At 26.8% G+C, this 19,572-nt stretch overlaps 1 protein-coding gene across 1 annotated transcript in view; it reads right to left on the bottom strand.

Annotated features, from left to right (window-relative positions):
• The window catches only part of LOC107165281 (uncharacterized), a 253,096-nt gene that overhangs the window by 178,738 nt on the left and 54,786 nt on the right, over nt 1–19,572 (bottom strand). Inside the window, exon 2 of the mRNA XM_089220731.1 lies at nt 7,245–7,425. The gene's annotated coding sequence lies outside the window, so the exon portion shown is untranslated. The remainder of the gene's footprint in view (nt 1–7,244; nt 7,426–19,572) is intronic.

Below are 19,572 nucleotides of genomic sequence, written 5' to 3'. Positions count from 1 at the left end.
TGTTTACATAAAACAAGCAGATAATTTCACTTGTAATAGGTTTGTGCACATTTTGAATTCATATGGAAACAAACTGTAATGTCGGTAAAACATTACGGAAGTTCACCCAATCCATATATAATTTATGATGAGTAGAATTCAAGAATTCTTGAATTTGAATGTTTTTTCCGTTATGTTTGTAAAATATTTCACGTAAGATATATTTCTCGTTAAATTTTATGAAAAATTAATTTTCCAACAATTTAAAAGTTTATGCATTTTTAATAATTATTAATATCACATATTATGAGTTCATCCTTCATAGTATTTTTATACACTAATCGTGCATATTTCACATTCTCATCCCCCGACGATATAATATTTTTGTATGCGTAATTGAAAACATCATTTGGTAATTTTAATTGCATACGCGTATGCATATTTTAAAAATATTTAATACATTCAAACTAGCAATATTATTTGAAATATAAATGAGCGTATGAATATATAAATCATAAACTAAAACAATAAAAAAATGTATTAACCAAGTTAATAAAAAAATCTGATTGAATACCACAGTATATTTTACTATACGTAAACACAAATTTGTATCAATTATTTCAAAAAGAAGAAATCACGTTTAACGTGTTAAGTATTTATGGAAGTTATAAACTACAGCAGTAACTTGTGTAATTGTACAAACGTATGTAAATCTTTATGAATCATAATGATACAAACAATAAATTTCTTGGTCATTTTTAGTTCTTAACAAATTTAATATAATATTATACGATAATACAATCTTTCGATGATCCGCACGTTTGATTAATTCTTATATATTTATGTTGGTTATAATAGTTTCAATAAAATGTAATGTAAATAATAATTTATACATATGATTACAAAATTCTAATATTAAAATACAAATTATATGCAATAATTACTAAATGTAAGACTGATAGATTAAAGGAATAGAGCTAGACTGCTTATATCGAGATAAATGGTCTCTAACGGTATACTCGTTTCAAGTACAATTATTTGCCCCCAGGACTCACTCGTCTGACGGTCAACTACGTTACTTGTATCCACGTAACAATGCAATACCCTTTGGAAACGGGCTTGTCGAGTCTAGAAAGCAAAAGGACCCATGGTGATAATGTTTCATTCTTTATGTACTTGGCGGCTAACTGCGTTTGCTTAACATTGTCGACAACAGGGGGCCCTTAAGTAAGGAATATAAGCACCAAAACAATTTAACGTTATACCAGTCCTCTATTTGAGTTTAGAAAATTGGAAAATTTATATTTATTATTATGTTTCTACTAGATTTGGATAGTAAATTTTTCGAGCTTAAATGGTTTAACCTTCTATATCTTTTTTTAATATAAATTGATGATATATATATTTTATATGAGGTGATTTTTTAAGCATGCTCAACCACACGTATTCATTTAATTGTATATTTTTTCAAATTCTGTTTTAAGTACCTAACCTTAAAGACCATATTTTCAATTTTCTGATATTTATTGTACTATTTAAGAAGTATCTAGTGGCAATTATAACCAACTTCCAATTTTCAAACGAGAACCCCCCCTCCCCTTTTTTTACCCCTTTAAAAATTATTTAGCGGATGATTTTCGAAAATTTTGATGTATCTAAATCAAAATTCTTATATGTTGTTTCTGAGTTAATAAAATGTTTACACTAAGAATAATAATCCTTAAAAATGGTTTTATAATAATAAAAACTAAATATAATGTTATATGTAGTATTTATTATACTTGGATAATTTTTACAAATTATTCATATTTATAAATCAATAGTAATTGCTAACTATTTCAAATTTCCTAAGCTCCCTATCTAATTAACCTATTACCATAGACATGTTATCCTTAAACATAAAGTTATATAAGTCAAAAACTACTTACTTGAATTTTGATTTAGATACATCAAAATTCTAAAAACAAATCTGTTTATAATTTTTAAATAGAAAATAAAAAGGGGGTTTTCTATTTGGAAAACTGAAGTTTGTATTATCACATGATTATCCTTAAATGTACAAAAAATGTCAAAGCTTAAAAAATGGTCTTCAAAAGTATATTTAAAAATTCTGAAATCTGAATTTTAATACATGCATAATTAACCATACAGGATGAGCATGCTTGAAAGATAACCCTGCATATGTGCGTATCTTGTGGTCTATTGTGATTTGTAATCCGGTAAAGTCATTTGGATGGTATCAGTAAACACTAAAAACACATTGCACACCATCATTCATTATCTTTGACCAGAATCTAGTAAAACGAGTTGTTGTCGATACTTATAGAGGCGATGATTAAATGTCCTGTTGCCACCACACAACACATGATCACATTGATTCCCTATAATACTCCGTACCGGACGGTGCTATCGTCGAGTAACGAACGTTGTACAAAACGACACACGGTTGACGGCACGGCGGAATACTATCACGAGGGTTATTCGTTATCACCGCTGAGGGCGTATGTTGTTGTAAAATAGCCGTTGGTATACGAATTCGTACAATACGTCGACTGTTCGCCTTTACATAATATAATCGGCGCGAATAAATATTACTTTTCGTGTTTCCATATATTCCAGTCGTTCCGATTAGTGAGTGTTCGCGTTGCGCCCCTTTTGCCGTCATCGCCACTCGTCGCCATCGGCTTAGCTCGCCGACAAATATGATACGACTGCTCGTGATGCGCGTACTGTTCGCTGACACAAGTTTCGCCGTTGTATAAAATATATCATTCGTGCCGTATTAATCTTCGACAATCGACATAATGCACATCGATCGATTGTGACGCACGTATTATTCGCCTCCATGAACTTCGTTGACTCGTCATCGTGTCGAATCTTAACTGCGCACGTACTGCTCGTCACCCTCGGATTTATCGCTACTGTCACATCACACCTTTTACACCATTTTGGGTCGTCGCATGCCTGGATCGCTGTCATCCCGTGGTACATGTTTTGCAGGCGTTTCGCAGTCCACTACAGCCGTCGCGGACACGTAATGTTGTACTACCTTGTAAATTAATATTTAAGATAAACTTGTTTCACGTTAAGGTTAGATGTTAAATATCGCCCCATCCACATTAGTATAGTAAATATATTTAATATATCTGTATAATATATACTTATCCAAAAATTCTCTCTTAAATATTTTCAATTGGTTACCCTACTATATTCCGATACACTATCGTTCCAAATAACCACAAGTCGAGGATAGTGTCCACACAATCTCCCAAATATGGTTGTGTATACTGGTCAATGGACAACCATGGCCCAATTTTATCAGCGGTTAAACATTTTTATTGGAGACACGTACTATGAACTAAAGTTCCGGGATGATTAAAATGATAGTTTGATTATTTGATGTTTGGATACTCCTCAGATTTTGATTATATCGCTCACAAAACCAGACAAAGAAAAAAAAAATTACTTAAATAAGGGAATTTATTGCATTCATTTTTTACGATGACTAAAAATCATATTATCTCTGCAACTATAAATATTATTTTTAAATTACAACTGTTACAATCAAAACTAACATAACATTTTCGTATGAATATATTATCTTATTATACGATATTAGTAATGTATAATAATAAAATACTAAAGTTTTTTTAAAATTAAATGTATGCAATAATAAACTTTTTAATTAGTTGAAAAAGTCCTAAAAATTGACCTTTTTAAAGCACGACGTAGTATACTTCAATCGATTTCAAAAGACTTCTTGAAACTTTTGGAGCACTCTTTCTACCCAATAAAGTGTCCATAGACAAAACATCATTGTAAAACCAATATCGAACCAGCATCATTATTTTAAAACTAATTTGAAACAATGTGTTGCGTTTCGCAACGACCATACAAAATTCCAATTTTGTATTGAAATAATTAATTTGTTGAATAAACATTTAAATATATATGTGTATCATGTTGGTTTAATCAAACTAAAATAATAATTTTAATTATACTATAATATAAAGCATTAAAACGTATCCTTTAATGATTGTTTAAGTTGCATTATCGTTTTCTATCTAGGTTAGTCTAAAGTTAAGCAATTATTTAATGTTATTCATAGTATAATATTATGATTGGATCAATCCGAATAAGTTGTAAACATTGTAATGAATAAATAAACATAACTCAATAATCATCACTTTTTATTTTATAAATATTTTAAATGAAAATGTGGTTATTTATACAATACTTTGCATTTCAATATAAATGTTAGAAACATCTTACATGAATTCCAATGTAACAAATAATGATTGCAAGAAATTAACACGAACACGAAACGTGTATAATAATTACAAACCTCATGGCATTCATTGTATGTTATTATATTTGTACACAAATTCATAATAAAAAAAATCATAAAATAGTTTTTTTTTTTTTCTGTAATAATATTCTGATAACAATAAACCATTTCATTTGTATTGAGGTAAAATTATTATAATTATTAGTTACAATAGTAAGGTTGACTCTTTGAGATGACAAATATAATAATAAAAACTGTTCTTTTCTCGTTATTTTCAAACTGCGAATAATTACCAAAAGTTTCAATTAGTGTTTTTCTTTTTAGGGTGCATTTTTTTTTATAATTTGTTCCATTCCGCATTTGGAGTAATTTTTAAGTAGAATTAGGTATAATGGACTCCATTATAAAACAAATACCATACCAAAATATTCGTGGTAACTAGATCATTAACCATATACATAGTAAAATAATTTTCACTGATAAAATAAAAACGTACAAAAGAAATAAAGATTTCAGTAATGATGTCGATTTCTTAGATATATTAGATGGAATTTCATTAGAGAAACCCTAAATCTCGTTAGCTAGGTCTTTGTCAGAGCAGTACTAGTCTATTACATAATGTCTAAATTGGATGTTAAAATGTAGGACTAGTAACAAATAAATGGTGAAAATATGTTCTACCCTTTCATATAAAATTAAATTAATATCAATAAGCAATTGAGATTAAAATAATCGTTAAATAATGCAATAAAATATGATTGGCATATAAATACTAAAATTTTTACCTATGTTCAAATCATGAAGTCATAATGGGTTTTTTTTATAATTACAAATACAATCCGTAAATAAATTATGTTAATTTCAAATCAAGTTGCATACATTATTTCATTAAAATAATAATATCTGAAGTTCTTTTGATAATTTTATAGTTTCTAAGAAAAAATACATTTTCATCAATATTTCATTAATATTCATTAGGTAGATAGGTATAAATAATGGCTTAAATATTTTATATTATTTAGATAGCAATGGCTGACAACATAGTTAATCATTCACCTCGTTTTTTTCCAAATATATTATTCAATCTGTTTACAATAAAAAACAACAAGTAATAAGGATAACATAGAGAATATACAAACATAAATAACGCGAAGAAGAGACCGTTCATTAACAGAACTTCAGAATTTTTTTTTTCTCCATATCTTAGGAAATCTCTAGACCAGTTTCTTTTTAATCGACGGTGAATTTGTGGTAATGTAAGAAAGGACATATTTTGAATGAAGGGGTTAATGTGGTTTGTTAATCTTGTATGGTAACTTTTGTAGTAGTTTTTTCCAAGCTCATTACCTTATTGTATTTTTAGGTCGTTATGGAGGGCCACATTTATTATGTACCATAGATCACCAGTGATAAGTCTTAGGGTAATTGACTCGACTGGAAGGATTGAATAGGTCGAATGTTAGTGGATTTTGCTGGATCCAAAATTTGGATGCCATATGACCATAATGGCCTGATAAGAGAAGTTTGCTTTTGAAACTCCAGTTTGATTTTAGTAGAGGTTTAAGTAAATGAAGATAGAAGTTAAGTTGTTTTTGTTTTTTTTTTTAGTATATAGTTCGACCAGGTTAATCTTTTATGCAGATTTATAGTTATGTATTTGGTTAACTGGTGAAGTTAAATTGGTTTGTTATTGAACTTTAGTGGGAGAAATTCCCTTTTGTTTAGTAAAAAATTCATCTGTGGGGATTTTTCGTCATAGATTTTAATTTTCCAGTTTTTGGAACAAGATTCTATTTTATTTAAATGTAATTGTAAATTTTGAGATGTGATGTCAGAAAATTTATCTAACGTAAGTATTGCTGTGTCATCAGAAAATGATGCAAGAAGAGTTTGGTTTGATGTAGGTATATCAGTGGTGAAGATATTTCTATAATTTTAAAAATATTTTACTTGAGCGTTGACCGCACATTATAATATTTTATTCATATTTGTTTTGAATTTCAAGTATAACATATATGTCATAAGCTTATTTGAACCCTAACAACAAAAACGTTTATCTACAGTAAGTAACTATCAAAAAAAAAAAATAAATAAATAAATAAATAAAGAATAATCAACATTAATGTGTAATACCTGGACATATACAATATATCTACTTCCTTATATAATTTAAGTAATACATTTATACTTTTTTTTAAATATAACATGTATTATTATTATAGAATAATGATATTGGTATTATATTTCTAGTATTTATATAATTATCTACATACATACATAATATATTAATTTAAAAATACATACAACAATTGCGTGTTATTAAATTTATTTAAAAGACTAATACATTAATCCTTCACGACTAAGACATTTATGATGATAAAACCGTACCGGTTTTATTTTTCTTCACGAAAACCTATAATTAATACGATAGAAAAAAGTTACTAGTAAAAGTGTAAACGTCACTGTCTTCAAAACACTAGCGTGTGATATGTCTGATATGAATCCTTGAATGAACTTACCTATAAAAAATATTCTATTTGCTGTTATTATAGTCAACTTTTTTTTTTTTAATCTAAAACGACCATCGTTTATTTTATCTAGCACATGACGCATGACACATCATCAGCCATCACCTTTGTTCGAGGATAATGTTTTACGAATCGTTACCCACATTACGTCATCTGTTTTTTGAAAGCTTTCCAATCTATTTAAACGGCAGTTTGAAAGAAAAAAAATTATATTGGTATTGACAATTTTACGAGTTACAAAGTTTCCCCGCGTTCAAATAAATCTTATTCCCAATGTTTTTAATTTAGTTTCTGAAAATCGTATATTGTTTAACCATTTTACGGCCAGCGCGTTATTATAAAACAAACGTTCCTAAAAACACGGTGATGACATGTAACCACCAGATGTTTTTTGTCTTATAATATTTTTCACTATTATAATATTACGTTATATAACTGTGAATACTTACGTGAGCATGATGGCGAGTGGGTTCTGCAGTGTTGTTCTCATGGGACTGTCCAGAGGTCCTCTGCCGAAGCCGGGCCAGGGCGCTCTTCAGCCCCTCCGTGTTTGCCCTACCGGTGTAAAAACCACGCCATCTCTTCGACTTCGCATCCGCCGCCGGCACCCCAAACACTTGATTTTATCATCTGAAAAATATAATGTTTTAATATTCCAATTTTTTTATTTAATAATTTTATTTGTTTTACACATAGTTTATATTTTTAAACATAATTTGACTTATATTATAATACACATTCGGAAACAAAACAAGTTAATACAGCAGCAGATGTTTTTTGGGAGAACTGCACAAACTTAATATCTAAATTTATTGTCATTGTGAAATATTCTTTTAATTTAAAAAAATAAAAATATTTCACTATGTTATTTACTTATTGAAAATATCTTTTGATAGTTCATTTAATTGAACACAAAAACAAGATAATTAATTATAATTTTTAATTTTTTTTTTTTGAGTTCATGTCGATTATTAGTTATTACACCATTTCTCGCTCCCCAGTTTAATTTTTGGAATACATATTTTCCACCAATATTTATTTTTATTTAATGAACGTAATTGTAGCAAGTAATTGTACTAGGAAAAACCATGTAAAATAAATAATAAAGATGATTAATAATTTTCAATAATAAATAAAAAAAAAAAATATTAAGGACTAAGCATGCAAATATTTTGATGTTCATTGAAGCAATCAAGTATTCAAATTCATTACTCATTAGCATGGTAGAAGAATTTTCCTTAGATTTATAATTTTACTTAACACTACGAAGATTGATCATGCTATTCATCATTATAAAACAATAATAATTAAAATATAATACGCCAATAATCATATTATATAAATATTTTGTTTTCAAACAAAATGTTAACATAAAGTTTTATCAACCATAAATAATTATATAACACATGGATTCGATGATGATATGATAATTTATGATGTAAAGCCAATGCGAAAAACAATAGTTTAATATTACATGGTGAGATACAATATATTGTTATGAATTATTTTACCAAGTCAAAAGTTTAGATAAGCTAAATCTAACCGAAAATTTTTAATATTTTATTAAAACTGTCGTTTGCTTATGATTTGGTTTTATTATAATATGCATGTGTCAACTTTTAAATTTAAATGTTATCGTGTTATATTTTTTTCTTGAAGATTATTATTTTATAAAATATATTTATAGAACTTGTATATAATACATTTTTAATTGTTTAAAAACTATTTCAAGATGTTTAATGTTAGTTTCTAAGTAAGGTTGTATATACTATAATATGTGCAGCTTGGTCAAATAGTTCCAAACAAAAACAATTTATTCCATAAGTTTTTATTTGTTGTATTAAAAAAATTTAGTGGTTTATCCCCACTGAACACTAAAAGTGTATTCAATCATAATCTTACATCGTATTTTTAGCTTTGCAAATGTAAAACATGTTTTTAAATAAGTTCCTAATAACAAATAGTAAAACTGTAAAACCACAATTATTGTGATAGTAGTTTTGTTTTCGAACTTTCATGCTATACAAGGCTTATTCGGGACCACACGAATAAAATGATTATGTATATTTTAAACCTAACAGGGCCGTCACTATGCATATTAAAAACAACGCACAAAGTGTATTAGGTTGGTAAATAGTTTATAAAGTTTCGAAAAAATTCGGTAAACTGTGCATGGAACCTGACAAAGTGAAATTATAATATAGTGACGCATAATACGCTGAAGCGAGTACACGTATGTGTGTGTGCGTGTACATAAATTGGAGACACGCAGTGAGGTATACACGAGATATATTATGGCTGAGAGGTGTTGGGAAAAGAGGCTTGTCAAGGGTCGGTTGTGATGAGAGGGAGAGGTGTAGGGGGAGAATCGGTTGGTGTATAAATAAGCAAATCTGCTGAATCGCGCATAAAATTTGCTATAAACACAAAGGGGTCTGAGGGGGTGAGTGGGCATCGTAAGTTTAGTCGAAGGTGTGTGCAAGTGAGCGTGTACGTAGAACGTGCTGGAAGAGGGTAAGTCTCAACCCGTTTTCCATGTGTAGCACCCCCAACCGGGGGCACTGCCATTAGCACGCGCATAAAATTATTATCTCGGCCACGCGGCGTTGCAGTGCATGTTCGGTTATCGATTAGGTTAGGTGTGATCGTAAAGTGGGTCTAGTGTCGGAAAAAGACCAGTGGATGATATGGTGAGGTGGTTTTAAATTTAAATTTAAATTATTATTATTATTATTATTTTGGCTTTTCCCTTAAGTGCCAGCAAGTCGCAAACGATTTGCAGTATGATCGCTGACTCGAACTACTAGGAACTAGTATTTGTATTTATTTTATTGTATTTAGATAAAAACCAAGAATGACTCAAATAAATAATAATATATATAAACTAATATAACAGTAATTTACGTAATTATATTTCATGCGATAATAGTAACATAGGCAAATAAAATATTAATTTTAATTTTAGCGAATATGTAGCATATTCTATAATTGGTTAACTCATAATATGAAATCCATATTTGGTAAAGTACTTGTGGAAAAACCAATCCGGATCATATTTGCTAGCCTCATAAATTCCTCAAGTGGATTATTATGACCATAATTAATAATTATGTGTGCTTTGATATTAGAAAAGTAGGACACGTTCGAGGAATGTATATAATTATTATACTGCTACATGTTTGAAATCAATTTTTACAATGTTAAATAATTGGATATAATATACACATTATCGTTAAAGAGGAAAAACAAATTCAATATACACAAAAAAAATCACATTTATTATCAAGAAACACAATCACAGCCTTAGAATAAAATGCGTTTCGGTTTGTTGGTAAATGATCGAGTCAAATGAAACTATTAACACAACGAGATCACCAATCGAGTGGGAATCGGATGTCATGTTAAAGGTGTAGAAAATGGTCAGTGACGAATAGTATCCGTATTAAGATTTACACTAAATGACTCAATTTCATGGTCTTTGGTGGCGGTACATAATGTTTGTCATATCAACACCCTTACCATAATCTTCCCTTCTCGACAACGGTTTAAATTAAGCGATTTCAGTCCACATTTTATACGGTTTAATCTAATGTGGATATCCACGATATTACAATGATCAGTATATAATTTGATGGAAAACGGTGACCACCGATTCTTCTTCCACTTCTATTTCGTCATTAATTTTTTAACGATTTCTGATAGAATTTTTTTTTTTTAACATATTCAGATTTTATAACTCTTGTAGATCTGTTCTTGATTGGATCTTTTTTTTTCGTTTTTAGAGCAAACTATTATTAACAGAAGTAATTTTAAGTTTATGTTATTCTGCGGAAAATTAATTTTAATCTATTACCAATTACCATGATTGATATATAATAATATTAATTATATTATTGTTCTATCACGATAAATCCTTAATCCAGAAATAGTTTGTTAGTATTATATCATAATTAGGTATACATAGTTACGTAGTGGTAACAAGATACAATTGCAGACAAATTAGGCTGCAGGTGTAGGCTTGCAGAATTTCCATGATTTTCTACCTATCTGTTTGGCTTTAGTTTCGTCTAGAACATTATAACATGGTGTATTACATGTATATATCCACGGTGTATTATTTTTCGAACGACGGACCTAAACGGTACGGGTACCGCACTCGAACGGAAGTGAAGCATATACTGTTATCCATCGCGTGATCGGAATAATTTCGTATGATATCCCACAAATGACGACAGGCGCCTGTGTATAAAATCAATATATATATATATATATTATACAGACGATGTTTTAAGTGCCTGTTTGAATGATTACGAATAACACATATTCACCTATATATTGGTAAATTAATAAAAATAATAATAATTTCTACTATACTGAAAATAAAAAATCTTCGAATTGGACTGACAAACGGTTAACGGTTGCGAAACACTAAAATGTTCGTATAATCAATTCAAATAACAACATATTTTATATTATCTGAAACTTTCAAATAAAGCAATCCATGAAATGTATAATATAATTGGAACTGTACATAATAATAATAATATTAATTGTTGAATCGATTATTTCCCTATATATATTATACCAATAATAACATTTTATACTACGTTATTATTTTTAAAATTAACAATATAATATTCATGATGACATTTTAGAAGCTTATAGTTTAAAATAGCATAGGTAAAAATATTCAATTAATAAAATAAAATTATTACACGAGGTGATCATTCAAATTTTGTATTATTTTTGACATTTAAGTAGATATTTTTTTAATCCTCTTTTTTTATTCATCATTGTTTTGTATTCTTATTCCCGATATAATTATCGTTTATTGAAATTGTTTATATCAAATAAATATTTAAAAAAAAGCATTTAACATAATAGTTATATATTCAATTTAAGTTTACTTTTAAGCCTATTTTATGCATTTATGACAATATTGTGAATAAAAATGCGAACGACTGATTTGGATTATCTGATGAATCAAATTTTATCATGGTCATTTAATTTGAGTAAACATTTTTTTTACCATACGTACAGTTTACCAAACTTCATTTTGGATAAAAATGTTAGTGAGTTTTGAATTGTTTTCTGAAAATGTATAATTTTCATATAATATGAGTTTTAAATGAATTATATTACCTATAAATAAATTATAAATCAATTTAGTTTCTTAGAGTGCCTATATGCATGTTATTGCGTATATTTTAATTTACTAAGGTTACAAGGTTTAATTTTAAGTTATATATTGGTTCTGATACAATTATATTACTATCAAATTCAATTTACATTTATTTAGAATCGTCGAAAGTTTAATTGAAATATAATATTTATATAAAAATAAAAATACCTATAGTTACATGAAAATAAGAAGATTTTAAGATTAAAAATGATTGCATTAATATTGAGTCTTCAGTTTCGTCAAAATGTAAACATCAAAGGCTCGTAAAAAATTAATTTATATTTTCGATCAATTTTAAATCTTAAACATTTTCAAGATATGTGAAAATATTCATATTGACACAATTATACAAAATATAGAAAGAATAAATATTAGCTCAAATTTGCTAACACATTTTGAAATATATAAAATATTGCTAGTATAATTATTGTATAAAAAAAATAAAAATTGATGGGTATATTTCGTATTTTAATTTCGATAAAAATAATAAACTCGATTTCGTCTAAAACTATTTTTATTTGAAATTTACGTATCCCCTTATTTTTTTTTTATTTTTTGGGTTTTTCCTTATACTTCAAAAAAAGTTGAGTATTTTTATTTAGAGTTCCCAAACTAGATTCATTTTCCTACCATAAAGCTTATTGGAAATTGAATATCAAAGGATTTTCGCTATGTAATCATGTAAAGATAGGTTCACAAAAAATAAAAAAATAAACATATATATTGTAATATCAATATATTTGTCGTTCCACTAGGAATCTAAAATACTGAAAAATTATTTAGAACTCCATATGGTATAACAAACATTTTTTTATAATAATATATTCCTAAGTGTTTTTTTTTAATATAAAATTATCATTTTTCATATTGTGTTTCATTTTGTTGTAGAATATTTTTTGTGACTTAACTATACATACATATATGTATTATGATTAAGTAGAATAAAATTACTACACTCTAAGATGAACAATCTGTAATGTGTCACAAAAGTTAAAAGTCTATTTTCGTTCATTATTTTATTCATCAAACGATGAAAAGATCTTATTCAAGACAAGTGGCAAAATATTTTTCCATTGTACTGATGAACGCATGTCATCTATTTTCTCATCTCATTACATTTGGGTCGGCTTAGACTCTTCGTAAATTATATATTTGGTTACAAAACGCACCCGAAACCTTTGTTATGCACTGTGTTGTTCCCACGAGACAAGTGTAAATGTCAAGCGTTTTTATGGTACAGACGAACAACATTGTCATTTTCGTCTGGGGGCCAATGTTTTTTTAAAGAATATTCAGCATACAAATGGGAAACGGATTTAAATTTCCATTGGTTGTTCGAAATCAATTCTACTGCAGAAAAATGTACAATTCAACCATATAAAAACAAAAAAATCTTATAAAAACTGTATGTTTACAATGTTTTTACGTTTGTAAAATAACTCTTATAATATCCATTATACAACTTGATTTGACACATAAAAATGCATTAAAATATACTTTGATATATTTTGCATTTTCTTTTGAGTGTCTATTGAATGTGAATATATTTTCTTCACAAACTATAAGAATATCATTAACTGTAAATTATACCAAAACTTGTTTGACGTTTATGTTTGAATTTATAAATGTATTTGATATCTTGGTATATAAAATCTTAATTAAATAGTTCGGAACTCGTTTTTGTCTCTTATGTTTTCAAGTACACTTATTAACGAGCATCCTAATGATGTATAAGTTTAATCAAATCAAAGCAAAAGTTGTTTGTTTTTACTACAGAAATCTACACGCAAGTAAAAGCTGAGTTTGAACAATGTTAATGATGTTTGAAATAGATGTGTTTAAGATCTTGTGCTATGGCTTTCAGACCATTATTAACGTTAGTTTTCCACCTATACTTTAAAACCATTTTGCTGATATGATTTTTTTATGTTGCTTGAATTTTGTAAACATTTACATTTTTACTATAATATTATAAGTCTATTGCACATACTAACAGCTCTTGTAGGATAGTGTTATCTTGTAATAATACACCTCATGTTATTTAAACAATAGGTATACAGTGGAAAAAAAATGATAAACTAATATTTTTTTGCAATAAACTGGTTTATTATGTATTAAAACTATATATTGAACAATATTTTTTGCATTTTTGCATTTAAATTCTAATAACACTAGTCATAAATGTTTTTAGTTTTGTTTTTTTTTTTTCAGCAATGTAAAAAGACTATATATCAAAATTCTCGGTAAGCATTGAGTACGATTCCAGCCATAAAATATATTATTATTGTCCTAACATTACCAAGAAGGTTGGAATTTGTTATCTGATCTATAATACTTTATCTAAGGTTCAAACTCTGTTTTAAAATCTTGACTTTCAAGCCACATAAAATACATAAAATATGTACTTACTTACCCAACAATGTTATAATAGACAAATAGATGGGATAAAGACTAATGGGATGAAAACTATTTATTCCCAGCGCCAGTTGTATGAATCATATAATTGTACAGTTCTGACAAATATACAAGTAACAGCTATACATAAATAGTTTGGGATTTGAGTAAAATGTATAGAACACTATAGTATGTTTTAGATAATATAATTCCCACTTTTAGCTAAACCGAAAATATATAGTAATTTTGTTTAGGAACAACTTCACAACGGACGTTACTCTTTTTAAACAATTCGTACCCTCTTTATTATACCAGAGATTATATCCAAATTCTCTTTTACCAAAGCGTTTTTTTAACCATTAAATTTCGATTTTTTCAAATTACGTTTTTTTACCGATGACTCTGACTTTAATCTCAAACCGATCCTTACGTATCTCCAATTTCGTTGGTATAAACTAGGCTTAAGTGAGCTCAACTTTAATAGAAAAAATAGGTTAATATAATTCTGTAAACAGGTTATATATACATAATATTAAAATAAACAGATCGTTGTGAAATGAACCAAATTTTAGTTATTCTGGGCATTGAAAAAATAAAATTTATAAGTATAAATTATTGTTAACCATTAACTAATTGTTAATAAATATTTATACAATTTGATTCATTTGAAATGTTGATAGGTACTGTTAATTGTGTATAGTACTATTTAATTTTTAAATTATGTTATATTGAAATTGTATTTCAGATAGTTTAATATATTGTATATTACTAGAATTAACCATTGTGTTCCAAATTATTTTAATTCATATTTATAAAATATTATCAAACATAACAAGTTTGAAATGTGTTCTTAATTTTGTTAATATCTTGACATAAAATTAATAAAAGCCATAATTATTTAAGTTGATCCATTAATTATTATTATGTGCATAGTTACATTATATTTTTACTCATTTGATGTTTTCAAAAGAATTCATCACTTAACCCAACAGCTTCATAGATAATGTATGCTTGTGGTGTTTTTGTAGAGCGAATTTGTAAATACTAATGTTTTTTTTAAATAAACTATGTATATATTCTATATTAAAATAACTAAATGTGCTTGTTGTACAGATTGTTTTTGAATAAAAAAAAAAAAAAAAAAAAAAAAAAAAAAAAATACTAATGGAAAAACTTATATAATATAAGCGTTATTTATAAAAATTTACAAAATGTTTACATTTACCACCTATTTTGAAAGTATTTTTACATAATAGCAGCTAAATCAAATACTGTGAAACGGGATAAAAATAAATCTACACTTTTGAATGAAAATTTCTATTTTTAACGTTTTATTTTTGACAGATTTTGAAATATTTTTAATATTGACTTTTACAATTTTTCCGTAGCTTATCCATATCAATGCAGGTTGAATTAAAGTTTTCTATTTCATCATCTCCAAATTGTATCCACAAAAAAAGCTTTTTTACATACATTTATTATACACGCATCATTATAGATAATTTGATATAATTATTAGTATTATACAATGTAATGAACCATAGTGATATGAATATAACACATTGTTGTATATAACACGACATAAAAATATCGAGCAAACTTATCCTTTTGATATATCACTCGTTCTAAAGTCATTAATGCTTGTGATTTTTCACTATCACCTTACCCGTTAACCTATTGATAAAAAAAAATTATATCAACAACTCAACGTGTTATCTGAGACATTCAAGTGATGATATTACTCCCACCAATTTTTAGAATATTCTGAATGTAATTCTCTCCGTGAATGTAAACTTTGGTACCTTAGTGCTGTCAACAGATAAATGATACATCAGTGTCACTCGATTATCCTTATTCAACAAACATTTTGATGAAATAATTTTCAAAAGAATCTGACGACTTTTCAGCGACAAAGATATAACTAACATGTCCTTATTACATTTATAATTTTAATCTCTGGATATTTCTATAAGTACATTTACACTTATCAAATGCATATCCTGTTATATTATTTAGTGTCGTAAAATAATTAAATTTTTAAAAAATACTGAAACTAACAAAAACCTAAACTTTATTTACCTCAATGAGTCATGATTTAGTGAGACAATTTTTCGAAAGATGAAATACGCCGTATTCTATGAAAGGTCACTGGTTAAATAAGACGTATTTAACCCATGATGTTAAAAGTACGCCAAACATTTGTAAAATCGTTTAAAAACTGAAGCTATATAGATAAGTATTTAAAAGTTTTATAAATAACAGAATATACATGGATAAAACTTAGTTATTAAATATCTAATTTAATTATGTCTGTTATCGACATATTGTATATATAATATATAATTATGTAATATAATATAAGTAGTTACATTTAAATTATAAAAGTTACCAGTTACTCATAATTTTTTTTACCGTCATTAATTACAACAAAATGATTTTCTTTCGTTTTTTAACTGTCAACAGCAACATTTGTACTATATACACAATTTATTAGGTATATTATATCAGTATTTTACTATCAAAAAGTTAAAATAATATTTTGATATTTTAATTTTAGCATTTTAATTCAAACATATCGTTATTAAAAACAAAAATATTACAAATTGTAATCAATATAATGTCTAGTATTTCAAGCGAGACTCTTAAAGATATAACCAACTATTGTGTGAAGCTTATTCACATCAAATAATATATCGAATGGGGTCGAACGGTATCAAAACGTACCTTATAGTTATGTACCATAAATTAGGGTTGAACGCTAATTTTCCCAGAGCAAACCTATGGAATTCACACACCAGTCGTATTATTTATGACGTGGAAATTAAATTTAAACTCGCGTTATGTGTATTTGCTTCATTGTGGAAATTTCATTCGGAAACAGCCGTCACCCATTGCGAACATTAACTTTTTGTACAGCCGTATAATTTTGAATGTGTTTACAGTGTTGTGTTTAAATAATAAGTTTAAATTGAGTTATATTTTTAACGTTGTGAAACATTTGGATGGATTCATCAGTGGAATAATAACGAACGGAACATGATTTATGAGTTTGTGGTATCGTAAAAATATTCTATAAACTACAATAGAGCTTAATATTTATTATTTTGTTATTGTAATATTAAAAATATATAATCTATATATATATTATATATATAAGCTGATTCATTTAAGTGGGTACTCTAAGTATCTCGAAAAATATTAACTCTTTTTTTATTTTTTTAAACTTCTAGGTTTATGTTTTTCTAAAAAAGTATGATATTTGATTTTTTTTCTCTTGTATTTATTGGTTAAACCACTATCAACTTTTGATTTTCAAATGGTAACATATAATAAAAATATCATGAATTAATAAAACTATTTTTATTTTAAATTTACGCGTTAACATTTTTATGTTTTGTTGATTAGTTTGTGAGTTACAGCTCCTCAAAGTATTGGTGTTTGAAGGAGGTGTTATAGTGGGTAAATGTGGCATGTTTATACTATATTTTCTTCATTTGTAAAGTCCAGAAGCTATAACTGATAAACTCGATACCGTACGACCTAATAAGTAACAATATTGATAACTGTTGTACTTTTTTACCTGATTAGTTGAATCTCTTATTACACTTATAATATGCTAATTTGGCCATAGAAGATACGTTTTAATAACCTTGGCTGTCGTATCAGATCCCTTCCATTTTCTTTATTACATGACAATTCTATGACATCATAACGACGTATATACCTATTATTACCATATAATAATAATATTATTATTAATTTTTTGCGATACCTTTATCATTATTTATAATTATTTATGACCATGATATTATAAGAAAGTGCATTGATTAAAATATATGATATTAATTTATGAATGATGATATTAAATGAAAACCAATCAGTTGTGATAAACTAATACTAAAGTTCAAAGTAAAATGAAAATTGTAAAGCATGAGGTCTGCTGCAAAGCACTTAGTTATTAGTTAAATAGTTAAATATTTAAATATTAAATGATTTAAATATATGTTGTAATTAGAAATTAAACTAATCATTGTTTATTATATGTTTTAAACGTTGAATCATTATGTATACTGACAGCTTAAATTTCTTTAATAACATAATATACTTAACGCAATAGTTTTTGGATAATTAAGATTGTAAAAAAAAATTCCATTCATGACATTTGGTCTATGTATCTATGTATATTTTTAAGCTTGGCATAAATTTGATAATACCTACCACTTAGAAAGCACAAAGTTTTTACATACAGTTTATTGGTACATTTTTTTTAAATAAGTAAATAAAATGTGTAAGTATAAAAATAAATTTGATAAATTTATTAATTTGTGCATGTATTATTATACATTATTACATATTAACAGTTTTTAATTCAATTTTATTTTCAGTTTGATCAGTTTTGTTCATTCAGTTACACCACCAAATGTTATTCAAAGTTTTATGACAAAAAAACTGTTTTATTTTAAAAATGTATAGCTGACACCATAGCACAAACCTAATACAACATCATATATTCTTACCTCTATTATTACTGATTACCATCTACTTGGGAACATCAAGATGGCAGATGGCTGCCTATCTATTTATACCTACAATATACTTAAAATATAATGTTCTTTGTTCAGAAGTACTTTTGATTTTCATATAATATTCAAGTTGTGCATTCTGGCATATTAATTATTATTAAGAACTAAGAGTATCCATATTTACTACAAATATACTTATCTAGAGGGCTTAAGAGATAAATAATGTAATCAAATAATTTCCTAATTCCCATTAAATTTGCAAATGAGAACGATGACAAATAAAAATATTGTTTCCAATATAGAATTCTGATAATTGAAGATAGCAAAAAAATAATTAAGTATGTAAACATATTGTTTACTGTTGAATTATTTGGTAATATTCAGGGCTTTAAAACGTTTTTATAAAGTTAAACGATTCAAAAAACGATTGAAATCAATAATGGATAATATATCGGTAAACGATAAACGATTGAATTGGATAACATAACAGTAACGATAGGAAACCAATTAAAATTAATATCGAATTTATAAATAAAATATACTATATGTTTACTTATATGTTAGGCACTATATTATGTATATTTAAAATTATGATTATTGACTTATTGCAGTTAACTTAATACTTATATGAAATAGTTAAAAAAAAATAAACCTTTTAGAAGGTAAATCATAAAAATA

The sequence above is a fragment of the Diuraphis noxia genome, unplaced genomic scaffold, assembly GCF_037042655.1.
Source record: "Diuraphis noxia isolate RWA-SAM2 unplaced genomic scaffold, SU_Dnox_SAM2 contig0002, whole genome shotgun sequence".
In the NCBI taxonomy this organism is placed as follows: domain Eukaryota; kingdom Metazoa; phylum Arthropoda; class Insecta; order Hemiptera; family Aphididae; genus Diuraphis; species Diuraphis noxia.
Note: the sequence above shows the minus strand (reverse complement) of the source record. Positions and strands in the feature narration are given on the sequence as shown.